We start from the raw sequence: 6599 nt of genomic DNA, 5'->3' as shown, positions 1-6599 counted from the left end.
CATGAGTATACCTAGGTAAGGCAGAAATACTTCCAGGTTAACAAAATCAGATTTGACTTTGGACTTTATTGTTTAAACAAACTATAAAGAATGGAGGAAAAAATAGGTTATTTATAGAAAATATCTATGTATGTACTCAGAGGTAGGAATTTGGTGGCAGAAGAGACTTAAGCACATGTTAGCATCTCAAAAGCAGTTCTGAAAGAGCTTAATTTTATTTTCTTGGATTTTAAGAATGCCTAAGATCCTTCTTCATCCTCCATCTTGGGAGTGAAATAGTACTTTAAATGTCCCAGAGCAGCAATTGTATACACTATAACAGGGGGTACATCTGCAGACATACTGTTACTGCAGGAGAGAGGGGAGAGGCTTTTGTAAAGAAGTTCGGGTATCTCAGTGCAAAAGTTAGCTGACCTGGCTCATTTATCTCTATGGCAACAGGTTCCTCCTTTTTATCGACATTGTTTGTAACAACTTAATATTTCCATTTTCTAGTTCTCCACTGGTGGAAAATTTCACTCTGTCTTTTGTGCAGGAAATTACAACAGCATCTCCAATATGACTGAGATCTCAGCATATACGTGCAAACTCACCGGAAGGCATCTTTACTACACGGCTATACTCTCGTTCTGGAATTCCAGGTTGATCAACATCTAAATCCACAACCTTCATGGCATAGTCTGAAACCTTTTCTTCATTTGGAGCTTCAAATACTGGTGCCAGGATGTCCGCATTATCTTCAGCCCTTACTGTAATGATGTCTTCACTGACTGCACACTTTAGTGTTTTGGACATTCTGCGAGATTCACACTCACAGCCAAGTTGTGGTAGCCGCAGAGTGTGTGGTAGGAAGCCCGCGGAGCGCATGGTGTGCAATAGGGTGATGTGGGAGGAGTCCATGTTGCGCAGGTTTACGCTGCTCGAGCTTAGTCCCAGCAGGCCTCACTGCTGAGATCCTTAAGGGCTTCCAGCACCTCTTTCAGGATGGAGCCCTGGACCAGGTGTGCCTCAAATATGGTGGCAGAGTTGCAAGGACCCGGCTACAGGTGGAGGTAAAGAGGAAGTCTGAGCCGGCTTGGGTGTCACAGGATGAGAGCCAGAGAACACCGGAGTGAAAATGTGAGACCCAGGAAGATCACCAAAAACGGTAATTTTTTAATTTGTTTGATTTACGCCTCTATTGGCTAGAATTTTAAAAGCTACTCATTATCGACATTATGTCAACTTAAGCGTCTTACTTTCATTTCGTCGTGATTCACCTAACTCAGCATGAACACTCAGGCTCCTTCACCCAAAGTTAGATACTTCTCATTTTTCCTGATCAGAAACTAATAAAGAAAAAAGAAAGTGTTACGCTGGAAACATAAATTTAATTCAAAACATAGCTTAAATATAAAAATTGAGTTTTCTATACAAATATAGCTATATGCATTTTTTAGAAGTTTTAGGACCCAATAAAAATGCTGTAATTTTCTAGGCGCCTGGGAGGCTCAATCGGTTAAGTTTCTGCCTTAGGCTGAAATCAGGATCCCAAGGTCCTGAGATAGAGCCCATGTTGGACTCTGCTCAGCGGGGAGCCTGCTTCTCCCTCTCCCTCTACCTGCTGTTCCCCCTCCTTGTCTCTCTTTCTCTCAAATAAATAAATAAAATCTTTTTTTTTAAGTTTTAATTTTCTACGTGGAAGTGATATTTTCAATGGAAAAGATTATTTTAAGGTTTAGTGCTCTGAATACTAATATCTTTAATTCTGTTAATAATCTGTGCTAAATCCAGAGTTTAAATTTACAGATTTCTCAGAAAAGTAGATTTCATTTAAAAGACAATAAAGAGGGGCACCTGGGTGGCTCAGTTGGTTAAGCGGCTGCCTTCAGCTCAGGTCATGATCCCAGGGTCCTGGGATCTAGCCTGGCTAGGGCTCCTTGCTTGATGGGGAATCTGCTTCTCCCTCTCTCTCTGACCCACCCCCCCTCTCGTGCTCTCTCTCTCACTTTCTCTCTCTCTCTAAAATAAATAAATAAAAATCTTTTTAAAAAATAAGTAAAAACCGGGGCGCCTGGGTAGTGTAGTCGTTAAGCGTCTGCCTTCGGCTCAGGGCGTGATCCTGGCGTTTCTGGATCGAGTCCCACATCGGGCTCCTCCGCTGGGAGCCTGCTTCTTCCTCTCCCACTCCCATGCTGTGTTCCCTCTCTCGCTGGCTGTCTCTCTGTCACATAAATAAATAAAATCTTAAAAAAAAATAAGTAAAAACCATAAAGATCATATCATTGCAGCTGGTAGGATCTGAATGGTTCTTAGGTTATTTTTCTACTGAAAAGTCTAGAAATGTACCTAAGAGCTTTGTGATGTAGATTATAATTACAAAATTAATTTTCATTTTAAGGTTTGCAAGCTTAAATTAAAGTAAAATTTCTTGCCTATTTTTAGTAAATAGTTGTTATGAGGAACCAGATAAAAACTGAGAAAATTTAATTTACATTTTTAACAAGTTGCATGTAAATATTCTCCTTTCCCATTAACTTTTAACTTTTTGGATGAATTTTCTCTCTCTCTCCCTCTTTTCCAGCTTTGCTGACATATATTTGACAAATAACATGCAAATTTAAAGTGTACAATGTGATGATTTGGTGTATATATGTACTGTGAACTGATTACCACTATAAGGTAAGTTCGCACATCCATCAGCTCCCACAGTTACTCTGTGTGTGTGTGTGTGTGTGTGTGTGTGTGTGTGTGTGTGTGTGTGGTTAGAACATTTAAGATCTATTCTTTTAGCAAATTTCAAATATGTATTCTTTTTTGATTGAGAAGCATAAATTGCCTTAAAACAAGAACTTCTCAAAATGGGCTTCACAGCTTATTCCTGTCAGAATTATCTTTCATAGTCATCAAAAATACTTGTTTCTTGGCCTAATCCAAGTTCACTGAAGCAGGAAAAACTAGGATTTAACTGTTGGAAATTGCATATTCAATAAACTTTCCTATCATTACGGTGCACATAAAATTCACCTGGAAAACACAAAATATTTCAACATGATATATATTTCTTTTTTTATAAAGATTTTATTTATTTATTTGACAGAGAGAGAGCGACAGCCAGCGAGAGAGGGAACACAAGCAGGGGGAGTGGGAGAGGAAGAAGCGGGCTCCCGGCAAAGCGGGGAGCCCGTTGCGAGGTTCCATCCCAGGACCCTGGGATCAGGCCCTAAGTCGAAGGTGGACACTTAACGACTGAGTCACCTCAACGTGATATATATTTCAAACCCCTGTGATCTTAGCAGCAAATTTCAGACTATTCCGTTTGGAAAAATAAAGGGTAAAATGTGTTTCCACAAGAAAACAAAAGACATTGCTTTGAGTTTGTTAATTAGTTATGCCTAAAATAATTTTATATTATTTAATTTCAAACCTATGTTTAAGATTCAGCAATTTGTCATGATCATTCTTGTTTCACTAAAAAAAAATTATTTGAAACTTATATTCAAATTTCTTGTCAAAAATACTGTTTTTTATTATCATTTTTATCCAAGGTGATTTTTTTTTATGTGTCTATGTTTTAGAAACACCTGTAGGTGTTTTTAATAGCATAGATTCTAAACTCAATAAATTTTGGTACAAAAATTTGCCTTGATTCTTAGTTATAAAACCTAGAGAATTCTTTCTTGCTCACTATGGTACAGTCACTAATTTTTAAAATATTATTGTTAATAAATAGAAAAGAATATCTGTGATAGAAATGTGACCAAAAACTTTTATTATTTACTTCATTAATTTTAGAGTTCCTCATGTATCCCTTCCTAGTTTTTAACTACAATTTTGCATTCTCAAATAAAACCATTATGCAGAATGTTGTACTTATGATTCTCTTGCTTATTTAAAATATGTTTACCAAATATAGTTGTATCATTATACATTGCATATTGTGCAGTTTTTAATGTTTTCCGTTTTTAACATCTAATGAGAATTCTGCTTTCCACATCTTCTGTAATTTTCTTTATTATTTCAACAGAACATTTCTGAGAACTTAAATATTGCAGCCACTAACTGTTCTTTGTTCATCCTCACTTGTGTATTGCAAGTGACACGTGGTATACGGCCTATAAAATACAGTAAGGATATTACATTATATTCTTCTACCTTAATTTTTATATCTGTGTTACTAGTACTGGAAAAGCTACTAGGAATTCTTGCATACGTTTTCCAGGGACATGTACAGGAGTTTTTTGTTGTTGTTTTATACCCAGGTGTGGAATTTCTACTTCCTGTATATACGTCTTTCTTTTTACTGGATAATGGCAATTATTTTTCTAGTAGTATAGAGATATTGTGGATTTTTCTATATCTTTTTGTTATTTTAAGTGTTTTTAACAATTTGGAGAGTATGTGAAATTGTATTCCATTTTCTCTAGCTACTTCATATGTTGATGTCTCTTTAGGACAATGTCTCATGAATTTCATTATTCTCTTTATATTTTATTTTCTTACTTGCTTGTTGCTGGTGTATATAAAAGTGATTGGTTTTGAATGCTGACTTGAAATCCAGAAAATCTGAAAAACTTAGTAATTCCCAAAATTTTTCTAGATATAGATTCTTATAATTTGTAAATAATTGATTTTTTTTCTATTTTTCTACCATTAAATATTACTTATTTGTACTGGGTAGGATCCCCAATACAATGTTAAATAGAAGGGGTGATATTAGGCCCTCATATGTACTTAGAACATAAAAATGTTTTTATATTTTAACAACTAAGTGTAGTATTTGCTATATAACTTTGAAGATACATGTGATCAATTTAAGGATATTTCTTTTCATTTCCACTTTGTTAAGCAGTTTTGCAGTAAATGGTTGCTGCTATATTCAACCTTTTATATTGCTTTTATGAAGTTTGTGATCAGCATTTTTTCTTTAGCTTGTTAATTTGAAGTTTTTATTGATTTGTAAATTTGCATCTTTTAATAAAAAAATTGTCATAACTTTACCTTTTCTAAAATACCTGGTTAGATTTGGTTTGCTACCAGTTTAAGGAATTTTCCATTCTAAATATAAATATTGTTTTCTTATACTGATCTTGATAGATTGTGTATCTAGCTTATATTAGCTTTATAAAATAAGTTTGGGAGGTGTTCTCTTTTCTCAACTCTGGAATTGTTAGGCCTTTAAAGATAATCAGGACCCAATTCTGCAAAGTTGAATGTTACTTTATATGACAAAGGGGATTTAACAGTGTGATAAAATTAAGGATCTTGAGGAAGAAGAGATTACCCCGGATTATCTAGGTGAGTCCTAAATTTAATGAAAATTTCCCTCACTAAAGAAAGGCTGGAGGATATTTCACTGCAGAAGAGAGGGAATAGTAATGACGAAGCAGAGACTCATAGACTGGAATAATGTGATCACAAGCCAAGGACGGCTGGCAGCAATTAGAAGCTGGGAAGGACAGAGAATGGGTTCTCCCCTGGAGCCTCAAGAAGAAACCAGCCCTGGTGACTTTGATTTTAAGTCTGTAGGTCTCACTTCAAATCTGTGGGCTCCAAGCCATTAGGAGAACAAATGTCTGTTGTTTTAATCTGTAAGATTTGTTGTAATTTATGGCAGCAGCAATAGAAAACCTATGTGTGTGTGTGTGTGTGCACATGTGAGTGTGCCTGTGTGTGGATGTGTATATGATTTGAGTGTGTCACCAAATTTGTGAAAAGGCTTTGAAGTTTTCTTTTTGAAACTTTTTGTCTCTACCGTCAACTTTTTAATGATTAAAAAATATATTTTGCTAGATTTTAAAATGTGTTCAGTTTTTATGACTGTTATATTTAAACTTTTAAAGAAAGTGTGTTCCACGGTTGCTGATTATAGTTTTCCACCTATAATCATTAGGTTAAGATTTTTTTGGCGAGTTGTTAAAATGTGCTCTATCAATAGTGATTTTTCTTTTACAGTGTGTGTCCCCACTATAATTAGAGACTCGCAAATTTTTGCTTCTGTTTTTATCTATTTTTGCAGCATGTATTTTGAGATTATTGTGTTAAGAGCTTTAATAAAAATTGTGAATTATATATCTTTTGCAGGAGTAGAACATTATCACTATTAAGGGTGTCAAACCACTAAATGGTCACAAATTTCTGTCCTCTTCTTCCAGGACACAAAGCTAAACTACATTTATCAGCCTTTCTTGAAGTTAGATATTGTCACGTGACAGAGTTCCTGCAATTAAATGTAAACAGGGGTTGATGGGTGTCCCATTCATCCTGGCCCATAAACCTACCAGCTTAATACATCCCTTGCCTTTCCTATGTGACAGCTAGACATCAAGTCTGAGGATGACATCAACAGACAAATTCTTAAGATGGAAAAGACCATATAAACCAGAGTTCCTGAATGCCTGTGTGGAGCACAACATCCCGACTTTTTAAATTGCCACCAACTAGAAAATCCCACTCTGAAATATTGCGTGAACAAGAAATACACTTTCATAGGGTTAAATCATTGCTATAAATGGTCTTGTCAAAAACGTACATTATGTTAATTTTTACCTCCCTTCTTAATTTCTATCAATATGTTTCACCTGAAAGTTTATTCCATCTTTATGCATTTAAATAAGTTA

General features: G+C 35.4%; 1 pseudogene; it reads right to left on the bottom strand.

Annotated features, from left to right (window-relative positions):
* Positions 1-239: 239 nt before the first annotated feature.
* On the bottom strand, positions 240-1244 carry LOC113268770 (proliferating cell nuclear antigen-like; annotated as a pseudogene).
* Between the last annotated feature and the right edge of the window lie 5355 nt (positions 1245-6599).

The sequence above is a fragment of the Ursus arctos genome, unplaced genomic scaffold (genome assembly GCF_023065955.2).
Source record: "Ursus arctos isolate Adak ecotype North America unplaced genomic scaffold, UrsArc2.0 scaffold_2, whole genome shotgun sequence".
Taxonomy (NCBI): Eukaryota; Metazoa; Chordata; class Mammalia; order Carnivora; family Ursidae; genus Ursus; species Ursus arctos.
The sequence above is the reverse complement of the archived record's forward strand: the minus strand, read 5'-3'. Positions and strand labels throughout refer to the sequence as shown.